The sequence below is a fragment of the Typopeltis vanoorti genome, chromosome 15 (genome assembly GCF_054136105.1).
Source record: "Typopeltis vanoorti isolate ZY-2024b chromosome 15, IOZ_Tvanoo_1.0, whole genome shotgun sequence".
In the NCBI taxonomy this organism is placed as follows: domain Eukaryota; kingdom Metazoa; phylum Arthropoda; class Arachnida; order Uropygi; family Thelyphonidae; genus Typopeltis; species Typopeltis vanoorti.
Window position 1 is genome coordinate 80,997,488 of NC_143563.1, and position 23,601 is coordinate 81,021,088.

The window sequence follows — 23,601 nt, forward strand, 5'->3', positions numbered from 1 at the left end:
CATTCAGAAGTAAATAAACAAATAAATAACGTGGGTAACAATTTTTGTAACAATATGACAAAGGATAAAAGGCCTCGCCTACTCCCTATACGGGAACAAAAAGGCGTTAGCTGATTTCTTTTATATATATATCTTAACAATTCACATAGTATCCATCTCAACCCCCCCCCCCCTAAAAAAAAAGCATCACCTAATTTACGGATGAGCCCGCAGCGTAAGGTGTAACTTAAATTTCAAGGCCATTTGTTTCCCCCTAGTCATTTTCCCATTGTATTCCTCACTTGCCTCAAGTATCCGCCAAAACTCCACAGTATTTCGATTGAATTTTGAGGTTAATTTTTCTTCTATATAATAACGTTTCATTTCTTTGAGAGAGAAATGGATTTGTCGTAATATTTCCATGGCATCAATAGGTGTACTTGGTAATTTTTTTTTTTTTTTTTTTTTTGTTTTGGGGGGGGGGGGGTTTCTTCAAGGACAACGTACGCGAGACGTCCATAGCATCACGGGTAATAAGCCCGCTACTACTTCTGTGAACGATCAGGGCTGCAATTATTACTTACTTTTTTTTTTTTTTTGTGATCGTATACAGTTACTATGGAGGATTATAAATATATTTTGCTCAGTGTATAAATATTCCTATTTTAAAAAACAGAAAAAAAATGCACCTTTAAAAAGAAAAAAAAATCAAGAATGAGAATTTCATTAATATTCTGTAACTGTTGCAGCTAAAACTAAATTATCAGGGTAGTGCAAAGTTATTCCAAATTACGCTGCAGATTTAAGAGGTTCGCGCGTGCATTATTAAGGTCTTGTCAATTTCTTCAATAAATACATTGATCCAAGAAAAGTGCTTCTGCTTAATTAGTGAATATTAAGCTTATTTTTGCTTTTAAATTCTGTGTGCTTCCCAATAAAAATTTTCTCCCATTATGCAAGAAATCGATATGCCAAGGAAGGTAATACGAAGTTCTAAATCTCCAGAGCTTTGTACTACCTTACACATTTACCAAATACCTAATTATTTTGTAAGTCTAAACATTAGCAAGCAACAAAGTTTACAAAAGAAAAGCTCTTAACTAATATAAACTAATTTTTAATATTAGCTTTATAAGGGTTTTGATAAGACCGGCAAAGAACGATGGTCTTATCAAAACAGCTCATCGGAGCATGAGATACTGACAAAAATCCGTGTGACATAGGATATATATTTATTATATACATCGTTTTGAATACAAAATAATTGCTCTTATAATGTTATGTAATTCTTAATATCAATTCTAAATATATTGTGGAAGGCTAACTCTCCCCTCTCCAAATGAAAACAACTGTTTTAGCTAGCTGGACAATATTTTTAATTATGACTATTTTCATACCAACAAGGATCAGGATAGTTATGACTAAAGCAAAATAGGAATAAAATGTCAGCCATAAAAAAGTAATAAAAATACTTCGCAATTTTTATGAGTTTGGTCATGGCCAGTGAATATCTGCTATTATTGCAGTAGATATTCCCTACCTCAAGTTTCCTGCATTTTAAAATTTTCCTTCTAAATCTGCTTATATTTAGTAAAGATGTGTATTTAGTAAAGATTGATTTAGTAAAGATGTGTTTATAAATCATGTATTTATTCAGAACAAACATAAGAATATTAAAATGAAAAAGTAGTCGTTAATTAAACTCCTCGCACTTGAAATAAAATTCGTGCATAAGTAATATTTCAGATTTTATACAAAACAAGTCAGACAAACATAAACAAAGTAAAAGGGAAGTTATTATAAATAATCCTTGTGGAACTGTTTTCCTTATTTATAGTCTTTCTTTATTAGTTCAAAATAGCAATAAATAAAAACATTCCGGCAGAATTCATAAAAAAAAAAGTCCTCTAATGCCTTTTCTGAACACAAATGGGAAATCAATCTCCATTCTGCAGCAACGGTAAGCTCAAGCAATCAACCGAGGCTTTCGGGAAAAAGAGTATGACGGGCAACTGTCGCCATCTCGTGACCATAAACTCTAACACTCGCATTGTCTGTGATCTTGAGTTCTATGGTAGGTTTTTAGAGTCGGAGTTCAAAACCTGAGTTTTGGAACAGGAAAAAAACCTACTTGACCGTGACATAGAGTGACTGAGTTGGGAACCAGCTGGAGAAAGGAAAGGCCTTAAAAATGCTTCTCTAGTCGACGACTAGGATCGAATTTGTAACGGTTTTTCTTCCGACCTATCGTTGTTGAAGCAAACTCCACAGGACCGTACTGTCACTCGGCAAAATTTTAGGTTTAACGAAATCTAAGTCTTTATTTGGTGACAATCTAACGCTACGCTTCCCTTGCTTTTAAATGCTTCTGGGATCTCTCTAATAAAACACATAGGAAGCTTAATAGGCACATACACTTACAGCTTGTATATTCGCCTTAAATATTCACCAACAATTTTTCTCTGGTTCCACATTATTTTAAATACACTGTTTTGATACTCAAATTTTGAGTAACGAAACCGATAATCATCTTTCACGTTTTCTCTCCATCTTTCTTTATATTCATGAACTTATAAACTGTATTATTTACAAGATAATTCTTTGCATACATACTGCCTCTAACCCTGTCCATATAGAAAATGCACAGCGGCGTTCCAAAAGCTATTTTCAATAAAAGAGCGAGTTAACAGCTCTCGAATAATCATCACCATATCTGAAACGAGTTTTCCTTCTCGTGAAACAAACACACACCGGACCGAGACGTAAACATGATCTCAAGTTGCCTGTATGCTTTCTGCATTGGGTAACGATATGATCGATCTGGTTATATCAAGTATAAACTTGCTCATTAGGTAGCTAGTGGATTCCACTGGTTTCCCATCTTAAGTTGACCAGATTTAAAACTTTTGTTCTTTATTGGTTTATCCTGTTGAGCATTCTTAACGTCTTGGATAAGACTAACCAGTTATTCCTCCCCTTGCACCCAGTAATTCTCAGGAACACTTATTTTAATTCACTACGAGTTCAGCTACAAAGTATTTTAGTTTTGAAAAAAAAAAATCGTAAGGTTGGTCAGTTAAAATTAAGGGTTATGGTGTGTAATACGCCTATTAACTTCCTGTTTTGCAAGATGAAAAACAAGTTTCCGTGAATTTCCCTTCCACCTCCGTATGAGACTGGAAACTCCCTTTCATTTGAAAAGCCCTTATGAAATGGTCTTCGAGTTTCGAATCCAGGTCTTTTCAGCCCATTGGGATCGTGACAGCCAAGAATTTTAAATAAAACTACATAACGAATTTGTAGTAGCAAAAGAAAGGCGAGTAAATTAAAAATTAACCGGTACTGCTACTATATAAACTGATTTTTTCTTTCTAGAACAGCTTTTTTCTACCACAGAAGGTTTAATATACGCCTTCACTGAGTTCTGACTTTTGTTGCCTTTGAAATTAGTCAAACATTTATCAGTTCTCTTGATGAATGATAGTTTTATTAAGTGTCTTGCAAATGCCTAAGCGTCATTACATTCGTTTTGTTATTCGAATGTAGATAAAGACTTCGTTTTGATTTATTAAATTTTATTAAAATTTGGTATTTGGCATCGTTATGAAAGATTTTCTCAAATCCTTTTGATTTGATCGGACAACTTTTAGTGGCAGAACTATTCGAAATAAAGTACAGATAATATTTTTGTGATGTCTGCTTTGGATGCTGCTTGTATGTATTCTAAGGTTCGTTTGCTGATATTCTCAGCAAATGGACCTCGGAACACATGGAATCTAAAGACATATACAGTTTCCACTTCCTTTTTGCTCTGTATATCTTATGGCTACGACTCTGTAACATTCGGATGATGCAACGAGCGATTTCGTTTGGAAAAGGGGATTCTAATTTCGTTAAATTGTCGAGAGGAATTTTCAAGTGAAAGTGAGTTAGCCAGTCTCACGCGAAGTTGTCAGATTTCCTCCAGGAAATTGCATTTTGATCCCATGTAAGACCATCTGATTTGAGAACACATGCAATTAATAAAAATACACCACATGGTAGTGTGCGAATCCATGTTAAGTGGACAGTAGTGGTCGAAACAGCCCATCTTGCGGTGTATCAGTGGGACTCTGTTGAGATGAAAAGCAGTATTTCCCACTGCCTGATCATAGGATGAAAGACTTGTTTAAAATTTAAGTGAAGTAAAAGGAGAAAATATGAGAAACTGGTACTTAGTAATTTTTTTCCCTCATAGGGAAAATATAGCTACACTGCAGCCAATTGCTTTCAAAATATTTTAAGTCAAATGTTTATTCTGAAAAGAAAAAAAAAATACAGCATTTAAAATTTAACTATCTCCAAAAAAAAAAAGATTAATTGGCTTCCGGAATTTGATTTCAATGCTTGGAGGTATGTATCCAGTTTTCTGATTTACAGGATATCTGGGATAAAAAAAGCTAGTGTTCATTCGGTGAAATCTGAAAAGAAACAAATCAGGAATAATATTTATTAGTTTGTATTAAATAGAATAAACAAAAGTAGTATTTTAATTTAATCTTAGTCGCACATAAATATGTATGCCGAACAAAGGTTGCTATACGAGTTTCGGATTGCTATTTCCAAAGATTACCACCTATGGAGCAATTCAATGAAACTAATAAGCATGCGCAATACTTTATATTTACATATTATTATGAAATGCTTATCTTTAAATGTCATCATTAACCTAAAAAATGTTTTAAGTTCATGATCATAAAGCTGATCTCGAAAACATTCATCGTTACTTTACAATTAGGTTATGCCTAGTTTATATGTACCAATGACTATTATTGAAAACACTCTTTTAGCGCATCAGTTTCCTTTGGGCTGTTAGAAATGGGCAGTTTTTAAAATTAAAAAAAAAAAAAACTCATAGCGAACTAGTTCGCGCATGAATTTCTACGTTACGTAACTAATTAATTATTAATATTCTGTCTTAAGATAAAACTCTAATCCTTGTATATCAGGATCACCAAATCGAGTATTTTTCATGAGTGGACCTTAGGTGATTCGAACTTGACCAATTTGTGCTTAAAGCAGGCATCTTAATTTTCACTTTTTTTTTTTTTCAAACCGTATATTTCGCAAACGAAGATTAAAAAATCATTCGCACGTTGGCAGAGTTTGTGCTTTACTCACCGATCACCTCTGACGGGCAGTCTCCAGAGCGTCGCGGCATATTTCTTTCTGTTGGAAAGATCTGGATTTGGATTTATTCTGGAACGCGGGGATGCTTTTACAGGCTCTTTGGCTGTGGTGAGTTATCCAGTGTTGTCTTGGGATTGCAGGGTTTTCTTTTCCTGGAAACTCTGGTTGTTCATCCCGCTTAAGCACGCTGGCAGGAGCAGTTAACGGACAATGATAGTTGATTCAGCCATAATTCCAACCAAACCAAAGTACAAAGTTTATTCCATATTGCGAGAGGGAATTATTGCAAGAAAAATTACCCTCTTTTTTATAATTTAATTTAGGATATAATTATAAACATCCTCTAAGTTAATAAAAGGTAATCAAATGTTACTTATAATTTCAAAACGTTTATTAATTTTTAATAAAGTTTTCGGAACCTCCAGTTATTTCTATATGTACATTTGCAGGGCAGTGGATCTTATTTGTTCTTTTCGATTTATTTTTTAAACATTTCAGGTTACCTAGTAACAGAAAATTTCATTCAAAATGGTAGAAGAGTAATCTAGAGTTTGTGATAATTTTCGCTACTTTTTACTAATTTTAATGCTTTTACTCATTTTCATATGGCAACTTAGCAATTTGCTTGTAGCTTCGAGGCAGTAATACAACTGTTAGGGACCCTAGTGTATACTATCAGAATGGATCGTCTAATTTCCACTAGTAAAGAATCAAAATATACCAAAGAAGAATGGGAAGAAAACTGTGCAAAAATGAGTTTCATATTGGCAATAGTAATAGGTGATGTACTGACGAATCAGCATTATTGAAAGTAATCACTTAACTCCTGCGGATTACGTGAGGTTGGTCTGTTAACAAATGACTTCTCCTGACTGAAATAGGCGCTTAGCTAATACATGGAAAACGGGATAGAAAAAAAAAATTAGTTTACATATATATAGTTTCTGTGTGTGCGTGCACGCGCGCGCACACACACACACACACACACACACACCATGGAATACTATTGTAGAAAGAAATTTCTGTTGGGGAGAATAAAAGTATAGCTGATTGACAGACGGTAGGTTTCGGGAAAGTTGTATATTGTACATATCAGAAATTTGGCGATGATAAATTACCACTTCGTGCTTCCTCAGTACTAGGATCGTTTTTTAATGAGATTTGTTTACAAGATACTTGTATCGAATCGTTTCTTTAACAATAGGTTAGGAGGATTTATCCACATCTCGTTAGTTTAAAATTACTTCCATAGAAGTTTAACATTTAAAGGGAACTCATAAGGATTCATGCATTATCTCTGATGGTCCTGTCTATTATCATTCCCATAGTCCCTATTCCGTCGCTTCCCCATTTATATCGCTTATATATGTATAGCCCAGTAATATGCATGCCTACCGTCATGGAAGTTACAGAGATCAATTTCCATGACCTTAGGCCTGCAGAAGAAACGCCATTATAGTTCAGATCATAGTCGGCGACTAGTGGAATGTTTTCAAGGTATATATTTCCACCGGAATCCAAATTAGTCGATGTATGAAGCAAGCAAGCAAGCGGGATTTTTTTTCTCTCGGAAATAACTCGAGTTTTTAATCCCGCAAATGAATACCTATTAGGAATGCCTACTTCATACGTTGTCAGAAAGCTATTTTTTTAAACAAGAATCGTCTGCCTATTGATGTTTTTTAAAAATATTATGTCTAAATATTATGTGTAGGAAATGTCAACTGTGGAAAATACGAGTAAATTAGTAAACCAATCATTTTGCAGATGCTTTTAGAATTTTGCTGGCTCAGAGTTTGATTTTCACAAAACTATACTGAGATTACGATTAAAATTTTAGTTCCATCTTTAGCCCACTGTCAGAATTGCATTACATTCTGTTATATTGTGTTCTGCCTAAGGAGTATTAAAAACGAATCGCCATCTTTACATAAGTCATTTTTTTCCCATCTTCACCCATTTCAAGTTTTTTTTTCTTCTTTTTTCATTCTCTTATTGCTAATTAATCCTTTACTTGGTGCCTCCCGCTTAGTTTATTATTATGCATTATTGAATCAGGACCTGCTTCAGGATTTATGGAGGTCTGAGCTTGAGATAAGAAAATCGCAACGACATTTCTCATAATTATTTGCAAATGTACAGATAATTAAAATAATAAATTAAAGTAATTGTACATTAAAATATCTGCCTGTTGTTTAGTATTGCTTCCGTCGCATCTTTGAAGAAAAGTAGAAACAGGACCCTTTTCCAGATTGCAAAATGCCCTTGACAAAATCTGAACGATTCTCGCTTTGTAGACAATTAGTCGAATGGTTAGCTTCAAACGGTCTTGAAGGCCCAGAAAATGTTAGAATTTCTTATTCTTGATTACATACACTGAGTTAGCTTTGCATTAGGAAACCCAACCCCCCGATTTACATATTTGACACGATAACGAAGTACCACGTAATATCAACGCCACCTGCGACTACTATAAATGTGCACACCAATCCTCTGTAGGTAATCAGTAACCGTTTGCACAGTGTAATAAGGAAACGTGGCGGCATAAGCCAATTTGACCACAGGTGGATAGTTAGGACCTGGAGGCTAGGTGCCCGGATTTCGGAAACAGCTACACTTGTTGGTTGCTCCCAATCAACAGATGCACTACTATCAAGGGTCCACCAGGACTGGATTAACCATGAACAGACATCTAGCAAACAGCTCACCTTGGTCAGCCACGCGGTTGACCCTAGAGGTGAGCGTCGAGTTTCCCGCTTGATATCTCTACAAAAACGTGCAACAGTCGCATAGCTCACCCACCAGTACAACTTCCACATGCGCTATATGCCGTGCTTGGATTCGATGCCTGGCCTCATCATGGGTACCCTTGTTGGTCTCTGGTTATGAAACAACGCCTCCCATGGTCCAAGGAACATCGTCAATGGACCCTCGGCAGATGGAAGAATGTCGTCTGGAATGATGAGTACTGTTTCCTACAGCGCCATGCTGATGGCCGGGTTCACATTTGGCATAAACAGCATGAAACCCTGTCCTATGGTTGCACAGTTGAGGTTTAACAGGCCGGTGGAGGTGGTGGTACGGTCTGGGGACTATTTCCTGGCACGCCACAGGTGTGTTGGTTATCATCCCACAAGCACTGAATGGTGAATGCTCTGGATGGAGATGGTTGGCTGTTAGCCAACCATCTCCATCCATATCTGCATGAGGTCTACCATGATCACAGTGCCATCTTTCAACCGTGCAATGCACCTAATCATCGGGTTCATACAACTACTGAGTAGTTGGAGGAACACGACAAAGAATTCGCCACATTGCCTTGCCCTAAATCTCCCGACCGTAATCCAATTGAACATGTGTGAGATATGCTAGAAAACTGGGTGTGAGAACTGCTGATTCTCCTCCATGGAATGAGCGTGAACTAAGAGATGCTGCAGCGGACATACAACTACTGAGTAGTTGGAGGAACACGACAAAGAATTCGCCACATTGCCTTGCCCTAAATCTCCCGACCGTAATCCAATTGAACATGTGTGAGATATGCTAGAAAACTGGGTGTGAGAACTGCTGATTCTCCTCCATGGAATGAGCGTGAACTAAGAGATGCTGCAGCGGACACGCAGATATGGATGGAGATGGTTGGCTGTTAGCCAACCATCTCCATCCATATCTGCATGAGGTCTACCATGACCACAGTGCCATCTTTCAACCGTGCAATGCACCTAATCATCGGGTTCATACAACTACTGAGTAGTTGGAGGAACACGACAAAGAATTCGCCACATTGCCTTGCCCTAAATCTCCCGACCGTAATCCAATTGAACATGTGTAAGATATGCTAGAAAACTGGGTGTGAGAACTGCTGATTCTCCTCCATGGAATGAGCGTGAACTAAGAGATGCTGCAGCGGACACGCATGGAAGATGATCGGCACCTTGTGGAATCTGTTCCTTGGCATCTGCCAGCCGTGACTGCAAAGAAAGGTGGACCAACGCGTTATTGGGTTGGTGTTCCTAATGCAAAGCTAACTCAGTGCTTAATCTCCAATTAGCAAAGTTATTTTGTTAGGGTGGACTATTTAAAGACACACATTCAGAAAGAAAATAAACAAAGCGTTCATTAGCTTGAATACGGTTAATTTAGGTTGTTTGTTTTTAACTACGCTTCTCTCTCTATCCTGGAAAGAGGGGGTGTTAGAAGAATGATGGAGCACTCGGAGTCTGTTTATGATTGCTTTCATATAAGAGAAGGGGTGTTAGATTAAAAGTAGAATAGTTATTTTGCTCTTTATGCATATTTAAGAATCTCATTGTGGTAAATGTCAGATCGAGAGGATCGAGTGTGTAGTTCAAGAGTGAAGATTCATAAATCTCCGAACTGGGATGACGAGAAGAAATGTTTCTTCAAATGCAAATAACAGTAATGTGAATTACTATACCGATGCTCTCACATATCTCTCCCGTCATGTGGAACGCTTTCCAAATCAGATTCAAATCTTGATCTTCGACTAATGCCTGACGTACTTTATCCTTTTTCCCATTTAATAGCCCGCTCCTGAAAAGGGAAGAGTAGAAGAGCGGGTCCATGATCATCTAGCAACGTTTCACCTAAATTAAATTCACTCCTAATCCCTCAATCTTTCCATTAAATTGCCACTTTTGTAGGGGAGGAAATCACTTAAACTAAGCCGAATCTGACAACCTATAAGGCTTACCACTAGGCAAGCCAACAAACTTAAATTCTTCATTCTTTTTTTTTTTAACATAAATTGTGGAACTGATCTAATCAGAGCAAACTAATCCATTAGCCTAAGCTAATAACAACTGTAGCACTTGGAGATAAATGGAGAAGAGCTTTTATATAAACCGTCACGAAGGATACAAAAATCCTAAATAAAGGCAATGATGTAATACGATTCGAATTAATGCTGATATGAACAGCGTTATATACAAAGTTAAAAAAATAGCAAAATATAGCATAATGCAACACATACTCTGCGAAAAGCGAATTTTACTACAATTTGTGTTTATTATATATATATGAGATGAACTGTGGCTTAATCCCCCAAAAAATGTAAACTAATTTTAAATTATTAACAAATCCGTATGAATATTGCATTACTGTTATAGTTGTAGATATATTGACTATTTTATAAAGAAAAAAAGTTACTTACTTGTTAAAAGGGTTATCTTTTAACCCAAGGGATGTCTGTCACAGTTACAGAACGTACCTCCTTCTGGCGGGCTTTTGCTGCATAAATGATTACAAAGTCCACTCCTAAAAGATTTGTTATCATCATCGGAAAAATGCGTCTCAGGAAGTTCCGCATTAGCAGACAGAGGATGGCTGATCACCAATAGAGCTGTTACCACCGTCATCCAAATAATATAACGATTGTTGAACATCGTGCTGTCGTAATATATTAAAAAAATATACGCAGAAATTTAAATTTTTTTTAATTAATTTAGAAAGAACTGAGATGAGATTCACATACTTGATTATAGCAATGCTGAATAAATAAATGTATATCTCATAAGTGACTCTTCGTGCAGTATGCAACGTCGTAATTATTTGAATTGCCACTCTTCTTTGGCGATTAAAATTAGTAATTTCTAAACTTGGCATCTCAGAGTATTTCAAAGAAACTAATAAATTGTGAAATTCATATAAAGATCTCTTGCGTTCAATGAGCAGAAAATTCCTTTAAATGGAAATTTTGCTGGTCATATTCGATTAAAAGAAAAAGTTGCCGATGATGATGATTTTACAGGTTATGGTGTTATCAGGCAAATTTAGCATTACTGCTAACCTCTTTGGGAAAGAAACATATTGGCAAGTATGATGTTGCTGCGATGCAATTTTACGAATTTCAATATTTAACAGCCTAAAATTCGTTTCTTTTTTCAGAGGAGGACTACCGTCCATATCTAACTATTAATATTTTCAACAGATCTTTGTGTATGTGTGTGAAAGGGTACATTACTTTTCTCCGTAGGCATTTTTAATGATAATCCTGTACACGAGAGAATGGCTAACTTGTAATACCCTGGATGGGCAAGAGGGAACTTCACATTTAATTTGATGAGCTGTGGACTGTATTCCGTGTGGACTGGAAACGCATAAGATAGGAGCTCTTCTAGAGGGCAACAGTAGAAAGGATGAAAGAGAAGGAGAAATGTGTTCTCTAGGTTTGAAGTTGAACTATAAAGTATTGGATAGTTGCGGAGCGTATTCCAATGAATTTAACAGAGGATGGTGGAATTATTGACGCCAGTTCAGGTGAATATTGATCGTGGAAGTATTTCTAGAGGATGCAAGCAGCGAGAACTGAATGGCTAAGTGTGTGTGTGTGAGAGAGTGGTGGAGCAAATTGGTGGGGAAATGAGTCATTAAATAACCTAATTGCTCTCTTCTATTTTGAGTCATAATTTTGGGGAGCACTCAAAGCTAATATCCTAGATGTGAGAACACTATTAAAAGATAGTGTCACTTCAGACGAATTTTATAATCCCCTGAGGGTATGATGAGGCAGCTGATGTGTGTTTGGGAAGGGGCGTTGGGTAGAGGAGAGCGTGACGTTTCGTTGCCCTCGGATATCTACCTGGTCGTGTGTGGGGAGACGAGAAGTATCAAAATTTTCAAATTGATGTATGATGACCAAAACATTTTGAAAATGACGGTTTTGTGGAACGATGTTTACGCCCAAGAGAAAACTTTACACGAATTAAGTTATTTAATGGATATTAAATAGCACCCGATGCTTTAAGCTACATTAAAAATAATAAAATAAAATGTTAATTTACAACTAAAGACTGCATTAAATGAAATATTACTTGTTCGTGAATATTACCTAATGTGTTCTGGTAATAGCAATAATCCTTGATAAGAATAAAGAAACAATTTATATTAATAGCTTGGAATAATGCTTTTTTCCCAACGTTGGAGAAGTTTTGCTTGTTGAAACATGTTGACAAAGCTATGTCAGTTGTTAAAAGCTGATCCAAAAGCGGGAGGGTGGTAAATTACATTCTACACTGCTATCCGCTCAAATGAAGTGACATTGTTTATTACACTGTGTCTACGTTTGTGAAGTGATGTAATTTATTACTTTGTGCTCACTTTCAGAAATCTGTTAGCTCATTTCAGACGAGACAGTTTAGGTACCATACCGTCCTTCTATTACTCAGTCATCCAACAAAATGCGATTTCAGTTGGCAGAAAAGCAAGGAGAGAAATTCACAAAGCGCGCAAATGTTATTTCTAATTGTAATTTGCAATCACCTTCTTGCTAGTCAGTCATTCTACTAGTTACGAAGGAAGTTTTTGTGAAAAAAGTGTGTGTGTGTTTGGGAAGGGGGGGGGGGGGAGAAGAGAGCGTGACGTTTCTTTGTCCTTGGGTATCTACCTGCTCGTGTGGGGGGGAGACGAGAAGTATCAAAATTTTCAAATTGATGTATGATGACCAAAACATTTTGAAAATGACAGTTTTGTGGAACGATGTCTACGCCCAAGAGAAAACTTTACACGAATTAAGTTATTTAACAGATATTAAACAGTAATGGATCCTTTAAGCTACATTAAAGATAATAAAATAAAACGTTAATTTACAACTAAAGATTGCATTAAATGAAATATTACTTGTTCGTGAATATTACCTAATGTGTTCCGGTAATAGCATACACTCATACCACTATTTTGTTATAATCTTGAATGCAGTAATATGCTAAATTATGAACACGCGGTTCTTTAAAAATATGGATATATTCATGTAGAAAAGTTGCGTTTCTCAACAGTAGTGTCGAAATAAAATTAAATATAGGCATTGTTTCCTTATTTTTGATTGGGGGGATAATTTTTTTCACAGTCTCGCTCCATGATGTCTGTGTTTTCCGGTAGTGTCCGTGTGGTTTTTTTACACAAGTATTATTTCTTAGTTTTCGTTTTGAGAGTCAATCTTAATATTTCCTCTTGCTCTGTTTTATTGTCAGTTTTCGTAGTTGTGTAGGGCGAGTCGGAATTAATTCCCTGCATGAAAGGGAGAGTGTTGCTTGGTGATGGTTTTATTTTTTATAAAGATGTATTGGTGTTATTTTTATTTTGAAAGTAATTTGAAAATTTCGTTTTCCTCTACTTTAGTTGTGACAGGATGGTTTATTTTAGATGTGTTGTTTGTGTGAAAAGGTTAACGGTTCCCTAATATTTTCTCTTTCTGCCTCGGGAGAAAGAGAGAAAAAAGTATGTGATGATTTTGTGTTCTTCCCTGTAGTGTATTTCTTTCTTTCTGTGGGAGATTTGAACTTGATTCTGTGTCATTCTTCGTTTAAGTCCGATAATCGATGCTACAATAGAGAAACACTATTAAATCCTCAAGAAATTGCATACCGGCGCATCTAAACATCAATAAAATAAATAAAGCTTATAATTCAATTACGGCCTTACCAATATTCAATTCTACATAAAGAAAATTCTTTAAATCCTCAAGAAATCAGTTGATGTTTGTTTATCCAAACCATCAATGCAATCTAACTGAGCAAGTAAGTAAACAAAAATGTATGTACGAACAACATTTACCTAACTCTCCCCTCCAAAAAGCACACAAAACATGAGAACATACCCACTCAAAATCTAAACCACAAGAAGCAACACTAGAAAACTGATAACCCAACTAATCTCCTCACCACACAAAATATTATACGTATAGAAATCTATATCACCATCCCACAAAAATAGACGCACCCGCCAGTGACACAGGGAACCCCCGAGGCTAAGAGATACAAAAATATCCACACGATCAGGGAATAACGAACACACCTCTCTCATCCCACTACTTCCTTCTGCTCTCTCTCCTCCCCCACGCCCTCCCTTCCTCTCTCCCCCACACACGACCGGGTAGATATCCGAGGGCAACGAAACGTCACTCTCTCTCCTCGTATCCTCAGGGAATCATAAATTTCTTCTAAAGTAACATATCTTCTACTATTAAATGGCTGGGAGGATTTGTGATTTATTTAGGGAGAGTAGCTATTCTGAGATAAAGTAACACCTCCAGCGAACAGCATATGCTGATAACGCATATAATCAGCTTATGGTATTAAACATCATAAGGTGGTTATACGCTCTCAGTAAAGTTATACTCCACACGCCTCAACTTTAGTTATATAACAAAAAAAAAAAAAAAAAAATATATATATATATATATATATATATATATATATATATATTGAAAAATAAATTGAAATATGTGCTATTATAGAATCGGTAACAATAATAAGAATAGGAAAATAAAATTAGGATAAACGATAAGATAAGACTTCAAATGTAGTCCTCGTAAAACGTCTTTGATCCTTAATCGTTTCTTAAAATCGAAGTCTGGATACTCTGATCTGAACTTTTATAACACCTGAGTAGGTTTTCTAAACTGTCAGCTTAACAAGACAAGCTGATGTTTTCGAAAATATATTTGGGCATGTTAAAATACATGCAAAGGGTGGTACGAAATGTAATGCTTCTGATTTTTAGATTTCAGCGAGGTAGAAAGATTTGCTGGTCACTGAGTGGACAGTGCTAGTTCTACAACAGTGAGTGACAATGCGATCGGTTAACATGAACGCAGCACATAAGTAGGTCAAAATAAGAGCTTTTAGAAATGCACATACGAAGCAGAGAGTGGTGATCAAATTTCTTACTGCAGAACATTTCATTCTGATGAAAATTCATGCCCAATTCATGTTAGAGAAGCCTCGAAGTGGCCGCCGGGGAGAACCTTGTTGTCTGTCGTTGACAATGATTACGGACCTCAACCAGTTCGACCACAAGCGATGCAGTTTCAACATTTGTCTGGACTGATCTCATCCCTCACATAGCCAGGATCTGGCACCCTCTCCTGAACGTTTAGCCAAAGAATTCGAGAGTGCCATTTTGTGGAAGAAACTGAAATAAACTGATAGCGAAGTACTCCGACATCGAAGTAATTTATGGTATTGGCATGCAGCTTCTTACTAGGCGATAGCAGGGAAGACGAAAAAACGTTGAGAAATTACAGAATGCTCGCGAAAGATAGGGGGTAAATTTATGTAAAAGCTATTGCTAAATTATATTTTCTGCGAAAAAGCATTACTTGCGTACTCCGCTTCGTAATTTCAGATTCCTTAGATTTTAAATTAAATGTACCCGAAAATTTGTTCTAGAGTCCAAATATGATATTTTTCGCAGGTCAGACGGTCATGCTGCCCTCTGCTTAAATCATAGGAATCGATGAGTATTAAATAGCTCACCTGGATACTGGAAAACGTGCATTTTAAAATGCTAATGATACAAAATATGCTTCTGATATTAATCTAAGAAAATCCGCTAATGTCTTTTACAGTATTTCCCTATAATAAGTAGGCGTTTTAGGGAGTTCATATTAAAATTAAATTTCAACTGACTGATAGACAGGTACATATTAAAGTTAAAGCTCCCTACTATGAAGAAATCCATATAAATATATTTATACATTTACGGACTACATTTTCCAGCTCCTATGCCATTCTGTATCCTATGAATGAAAAGTTTGGGTTGATTCGAATTACGGTCGAAGCAATTAAGTTTGACATACCTGTTTAATATCTGTTAATTGTCTTTATTTGTTTTGTTGCATTAAAAAAAAGAGATTAAGTGAAACAGTGTCTTATAATCTCTGAATGAGACCAGCTAGCTTACCTTCAGTTAGTCCCTTAGTTTCTTCTCGACCTGGACGGAGTTCTAACCTAGGTCTTTTGATTCAGAAAATATGTATTCCTTGCGATTGCGCAGACGCTAGCTGAATACAAGGCACACTTAAGTTTTTCTGAACTTAACGTAGACGTATATGAAAGGCAATAATGTATAAGATCTGCTTACCTTAGAATGATGGCGTTAGCTTATTTGTCAATATAGTGAGCTGTCAAAAATGGCTTGATAATATACTCCCTTAACGAAGTTGTCATCTACGTGTCAGTCAGCTTTCGAGTTACTTTGATCAAAGGTCTAGAAGGGATAATACTATAACTCCTTTATCTTATCTTCCGCCAAAGAAAAGAATTGGACGCCAAGATAAATATGGCCAGTGCACATATTTTTATATTACCAATCTCGTGTAAATACTTTATCCTTGGATCTGATAACAACTGGGAAAAATAACGTCCGTGTTTATGGATTGGGACTTTGTTGCTTTTGTTTGTAATGCATTTTGAATTTCTTCTTATATCTCAGGAAGTACGTCAGGTGGAAATTTTTTCCGCCAGATTTCATGAGATATCTGGTAGTGATTTACTACATTTATTTCAAACTGAAAAATTTGTCGAAAGTTTCCTAAATTTGCTACAAAAGTGGTGCGAAAAAACACTATCGATGATTTACTGTTAATTACGTATTTAATATTGTTTCTATACGCACATTTTCTAAAATATTGTTTGGTGATGTAAAGTGGACTAATTCGGAAGATATACTTGAATACACATACGGGCCACTGAATTAGAAACCTTTATGCAGGTATATGTAAACGTCGCTTACGCAGCATATATACAAAATACTTGGTCACGTGTGTCACTACGTGCTCTAGGCAACTATTTAAGAATGGTGAATAATCGTCAATAGCGTTGATCACAATGGGAAAAATAAAGCATCTTGTGGGAGTCTCCGATAAAGGGCTTTACTGTTGCAAGCAATAGAGCTGACTAGTTTCTCAAAAGATGAGCCTGGATGTTTAATCAGTGGGGAAAAACCAACATTACTTATCTAAAAGGTGTAAATGTGGTCTTAAGACAGTCTGTCAGGAATGAGCTCGCCGTCATTTGAGAAGGCTTATACCGGCAAGCAGAACTTCTAGTGTGCAGCAGTTGATCGAAGCATTTAATAAAGGCTGTCCCATACTCGCATCTCACCGAACTATACGCAAGATCGATATTGGCAGTCGCATGCCTGTGCGGAAGCAACTGATTTCTGCCAACAACCACAAAGTTCATCTACAGCGGTGTCAGGAACACCGTGACTGGACACTGGAAAAGTCATGTGGTCCGACCAGTCACGGTATACCTTGTTCTGTACTGACTGTGGGTAGAGAGTTTAGTGGAAGTCCCATGAAGTAGTGAACCCAGCATGCCTTATAAACACACAACTTACATTTCTGGAGGTGGTGTCATTGTGTGGGGGTACTTTCCTATAGTACGAAACGGGTCCGCTGATATTGCTGAAAGGTCGGGTGTCCTCCAGTGAAAATATATGAACATTATTGCTGATCAAGTGCATCCTGCATGTTGACTTTTTATTCAGTAGGGGACAGTTGTTTCATGGACGACAATGCTACCGTCCAGCACATAAAAATTGTTCAGAAGTGGTTCGGCGAGCATGACAGCGATTTTCACCATCCTGATTTGAAATCCCCATTGAGAATGTATGGGACGTGTTAGAAAAACCAGTCCAAGAGCAAAGTCCTCCTCCCTCAAATCTGAACCAGCTAAAGGACTGCCTGGTTGAATGCGTGGTATGTTGTAGACGTAGAAGCAATCTAACACCCTGTGGAATCTATGACAAACCGCATATACGCTGCAATTCGGGTTAAAGAAAGTGTCCAACACGGTATTAAATAAGTTTCTACTTAGTCGGAGGGGATATGTATAGAACACGAACAGTGTTCAACAAACCTAAAGTTAGTCCACCTCTTCTTTTCTTTTTTTATGATGAATCTTTAGTTCTCTATTAGACATTCGATTCAAACTGTTCACTGGATTAGTCCCTACCAGTAGGTCACTAACAGATGTAGAAACGTTATAGACAAAGAAACAAAAATAAATAGGTTATCGCCAAAATTCGTTGAATTGATATAAACTAATACACTGTCTATGAATAATTGTCCGGGCACGCCTGTTATGTGAATTATGGAACATTCCAGGTTGGTTAATAATATAAAAACCGGTGTACAGCTAGTAGGAATCAGTATTTCAGCGTAGCAGTAGAAAACAGGTGTGATGGCAACACGGCATGAGCTCGGTGACTTCGTGAGAGGCATTGTATCATCGTGGGCTGTCACATTGGTGGCATGTCCATACGTGCTATTGCCACTCAACTGGAGCATCCAGAATCAACGGTTATCAATGTGATCAACACATGGAGACGTTCTGGCATCACTAGTGCAGGGGAAACACCCAAGGCGGCCGCTGAAAATGACTGATAGAGACAGGAGGGTGTTAAAACGGGTGGCACCCAAAATCTGGCTACAGTCGGCACAGACCATCATGATGAGTTCCAGAGCTCCAGTAACACTATGGTGAGCACTAATGTGCTATGAATTTACTACGTTTCGCGGAAGAGAAGCGGCACACAAGCTGAACATCACAACAACAATCAAGGCCGCTCGTCTTGTCTGGTGCAAAGAGCGTGTGAAGTGGACAATTGAACAGTGGAAAAAACAGTACTCTGGAGCGATGAATCAAGATTCACCTGTTTCCAATCTGATAGCAGGGTGTGGAGGCAGCCTGGTGAACTTTTACCATAGTGTGTTGTACCACAGTAAAGTTTGGTGACAGAGGAGTAATGGTTTGGAGTGCGTTCAGCTGATTTGGTTTAGGACCACTGGTCGTTGTCCATGGTTCCATGAAGGCAGCTCAGTACCTTGATATTCTGGATAATCAAGTGCTGCCTACACTGAAGTTTTTATGGAATGGACCTGTGTTACTATCAAGGTGACAATGCCACAAAGCTGAAGCTGTTATGAAATATGAAGAGATGGGTGTTAAATGACTGCCCTGTCCTGTGCAGAGTCTTGACCTCAATCCCATCGAACACCTGTGGGACGAATTGGAGCGGCGATTGAGGTCCAGAGCAGCACATCCTCGATTTGTCGCTGAACTCAGTGCTGCTTTGATGGAGGAATGGAGACAAATTCCACCTGGTGCCTGCTGCACATTGGTGGAAAGCCTCCTTCAAAGGGTGCAGGAGGTTATCAAAGCCAAAGGTAGACATACCAGATATTAGGGTTCGCCTGCTGGTAATAGTTGTAATTTGCTAAAGTGTCTGGATAATTATTGGTAGATAGTGTATATTCTCGAATATTTGTTTGCAGTATCTATTGAGTAGATGTTTGGCAAAATGCATGTTCTGTTTCAAAAAATAATCAATTTAGCTCACACCTTAAGAAATTCTAGCAGATATCTCCCCACACCAAATTCCAAATCCAAATAAGTTTAGCCAAGAATAGTAAATCTGTTATCACTCCAAAATTAAGAGTGTCTATCAGAATAAGCCGCTGGATTTTAATTTTATTGAATTTTTATAAAATGCAATTAATACGTTTATTTATTTTTTTCTTATAAGAAATACAATAATATAAATGTACTCGCTGATTTCTTCTTTTAGATAAGTATAAAAAATAATTAAAAAAAAGCTGCCGGTTTCCCATCCCTGGTTTAAGGTTTTATATTAAATTGCCAAACGAAAGGCCCATAGATTAATTAAACAGGAACTATGCATTTTTAAATTTATTACGAAAGCAAAAACTTTTAATAGAAGATCGCAGATAGATGGACACATACACAGCTCTCGTAGAATATATTCTTTGTATTTTATTTCTTGGGTCTTAGTAATACGGAAGTCCTCGGTTCATTCTATAAATTCATCTCCTTTTGATAATAAGTAGTGGGTTTTAGCGGGCGATGATCTGAAACTTTCACAACCTAGCTATAACGTTTGCCGTTTAGTTGCCCATTTTGTGATAACTACATGCTAAGCTTCCACGGAGTTTTCTTTTTTTCTAAAACAAACGATAATTCAGTGTATAATTTTCATGTAAGAATGAAATTTTCATAAGCTCATATTTAAATTAGTTGTTAAAGCGAGTTTTTTTTTATAATTAGATTTCTTTTTTATATATATAGTTCCTGTGAAAAATTCACCACTGATTGTGGTGAATGTCTCTAATGATCACTTATCGCCATTAGAGATAGACTGCTTACTAAGCAGACTTTGCTAACTGACAAACTCTGCTAAGTAGTCAAGCATTGCTTGTCTGCAAAAATATAAATTTCAGTTTACAAAGTAAGTCCGGAACAAGTCTTATTTTTCAAAAGTAGCATTTCTTCTCTGAACAAGTCGAGATATCTAACTCTGGAGTAAACATTACAAGCCCTGTCTCCTTCGTATCCAAAAAAGAAGTTCGGTTTCGCAATAATTGTGCAAGCTGCACACTGTGAACAGAAGTTGTAAAGTATCTAACAAAATGCTTCCAAGATTATGACAGATCCACCACAATCTTGAACTATAGAATAATACTTGCTGAATCCAAATGTTCATGGTCATCTTCAATCTGGTCAACATATTTTCAATCGACATGGCTAAAAATTTAAATTCAGAGGACATAATAACTAACTTTTCCAAAAACGAGTACGACTAAGTGTTTTCCATTCAATATTTGCAAAGAGTTAGCTTTAATACATATATATATATTAAAGCTATACACACACACACACACACATTTTTCTATCTAAAATGTGATATGAATGTGTATATGCACACTGAGAGGAAACAGTGTTTTTTTTAAGCAAACAAAATTTCTAGGCACGATTTTTGTTTTTCCATAAAACATTCGTCGTCATCCGGTAGCATCCTCTAGCAAGAGGGTTGCAGCAGATGAGCAGTTCTTCTCCATTTTTCTCGGTCTGTCGCCTCCATCATTCTTAAACCAGTCCATTCCACGATGTCATTGAACCACTCTCTAGTTGGTCTTCCACATCTTCTCTTCCCCTGCACTTTCCCTTGTAATATAGTTCTTGTCAGGTATCCCGAAGAACCTCTCAGAAGATGTCCTGCAAATCTGGTCTTTCTTTGCATAATATTCTTGAGCAGTGTTCTTTCCATCCCAAATCTTCTTGATTTGGTATTCTCTCTGTATAGCTAATCTTTTCCATCTTTCTATAACACTACATTCCCAATGCATTAATTCTTTCCATATCTCTCTTTCTGAATGTCCATGACTCACCTCCATAACTTGCAATACTCCAAACTGTTGCTTTAACTACGATAAAGAACGAAGATTCCAAATCTAACACCTATTTTAATAGTCTTGTTTATTGAAATTCTCTTCATTTCCATGAAACATTCGGGCGCTGCAAAATATGAAGTTTGTCCCATCTACTAATAGGTTCATTTGGATTGAGTGGATTTCTATTATATTGGAAATAGCCTAATAAATGAAACGTTACGTGTAGTCAACAATTTTTTCTAACCTGATCAAAAATATAATCGTACGCTTCTTAACTGATGCGTTTTTGTTCCGCATTTTATTTATGAATTACGAAGGTGGGTGATTAATTATCTGTGCTTTGGTTTCTGTAATGTCTTAGTGTTGATTTTCCGATTATGTTCAGCTGTTCTTCCCCACCCCCTCTCGGCTAGCTAATTCTCGGTAAGATTAAGGTGCATAAAGATTCCATTTTAAAAGCCAATGAGTGATACTTTGCTTAAAATACAGACTCAGAGAAACATTTTTATTCAGTATTAAAAAAAAAAAAACTTTCACGACTGTATTTCAGTTGCTATGTCATTGGCATATTAATTTCACGAAAAGACGATTTCATAAGTCTTTTTGAAAGTAGCGATAATTCAATCTTATCTTTATAAAAATGCTATCAAAGTTTCACAGTGTACTATATCTTTATCAGTTTTTTGTCACAGTAAAACGGAATTAAAATGAGGATAAGCGATTTCACAGTTCAGATAGTGATGATAACTTGAATGTACTAATCTTCTATCGAACTCAAAAACAAAGCGGCGGTAACAGGTGGAAGAAAACTGAAGATAACATCACCTTCACAAATAAAAGACATGGTACCTGAAAAAGACAAAACTTAATTTTGTTATTTAAAAAATGTATTATTTTCGTCAAAATTATAGAAATAACGTGATATTGAAATAAACAGCAAATTCACTTATATAGTAAACTATACGAAAGAAGCAGAGTTTATTTATAATGATTTTGTCTGCATGAAAACTAATCAAAATAAGAAAAAAAAATTAAATGCCCTCATGATTAATCTCAGCTAAAACTTGCAAAGGATTTGTCATCCAGAAAACAGGCATATTCTTGGAATACGATTTATTGATAATACCGCTCCGTAAGGTAGGAGGAGTCTGTTTTAGGTAGTAGCTGTCTCCCTCTCCTCTTTCTGTACAGTTAGCATAATATCTCTTTTGTACTTTTTATGTACTGGCTGAAGACACGCTGTGTGTGTGTGTGTGTGTGGAGTGAGTGCAATTAAATTATTTAGAGTATTCGCAATCAGTCTCGGCCATCGATAAAGGGATTTATTGTTTTATATTTTTCTAGGTGAGGTACTGAGCTTTCATGCTTAGACAACAATTCTGACTTCGTCAGTTCAATGCTTTTCTTTGTGGGTTCATATCCCGGCTACGATGCGAAAACATTTGTAAAGGCTTTTTAACGAAAGGAAAGTTAGGCTGTCTCCCAAACGGAAACGAGAGACAGGCAAAAGGCTTCAATTTGGCATAAGTGAGATATCGAATTGGAAGATATTATTGATCCCTCAATATTTTATACATTATTATACAGGGATCTCCATGGAATTGGCAGAGTCATGGTCGGAGATCTATTATTCATACAATGCTTATCGTACCTGCATTTAAACTCATTCACTGATGAAGCACCCACAACTACCTCTGGCAACCCATTCGCTGTACTCCAAGCAAAAAACCTAGTCCTAAGAGCCCTACTGACAACACTCTTACACAACTTCCACTGGTGACCCTTGTTCTTTCCCTTCTTGCTATGTACTGAAATATTTCGTCAGTCAATCCTATAAAATCCCTTTAATAACTTATTGCTTCTATCATGTCTCCTCTTTTTCGCCTATCAGCTAATTTTTGAAGCTGCAGACTGTCAATCTCTTCTCATAAGGAGCATTCCACAAACCTGCCACGATCTTTGTCACTCACTACAGGATTCTCTCCACAACTTTTTCATCCCCCCCGGAATCCTGAAGTCCAAATGTGCCTTTATATAAGGAGAACATTAACCTCACTATCCATGCTTGATAGTGCGTTCTCCACCTAATCTGATGTGCTGTTTTGGTTTCCTTAGAATTATGCCCTCTAAACTTAAACTCCCTTTCCACAATCGCACCCATGTCCCTGGCCTAATCAGTTGCCTACAGTTCATTTCCATCAATATGATACACAACTTCTGATCTCTTCCCCAAGTTCCCATCACCTTACACTTGGCTACATTTAAACTGGTAGCTATGTACATTTGCTCATACTGCTAGTCTAGGTCTTGCTCCAGGAACTCTACACCACCTCCAATTACCATTGGTCTATCCAGTTTAGCATCGCCAGTAAACAATTGAATATTTTCTGTCAAAATCATTTCCTATCATTGATATACAAATTAAATAACAGCGGACGAAGTACTCAGCTCTGATACAC

The 23,601-nt window shown here is 36.7% G+C and overlaps 2 long non-coding RNA genes across 6 annotated transcripts in view; one reads left to right on the plus strand and one right to left on the minus strand.

The window, feature by feature from the left end:
• LOC150098927 (uncharacterized) overlaps window positions 1-23,601 on the plus strand; it is a 197,831-nt gene that overhangs the window by 105,136 nt on the left and 69,094 nt on the right. The gene's annotated exons all lie outside the window — the stretch shown is intronic.
• LOC150098928 (uncharacterized) lies at window positions 4,243-16,172 on the minus strand. The gene is made up of 3 exons (XR_016549534.1): window positions 16,030-16,172; window positions 10,322-10,557; window positions 4,243-4,439 (listed from the first exon to the last, which is right to left on the minus strand). It is a non-coding gene; the product is annotated as an uncharacterized LOC150098928 (long non-coding RNA).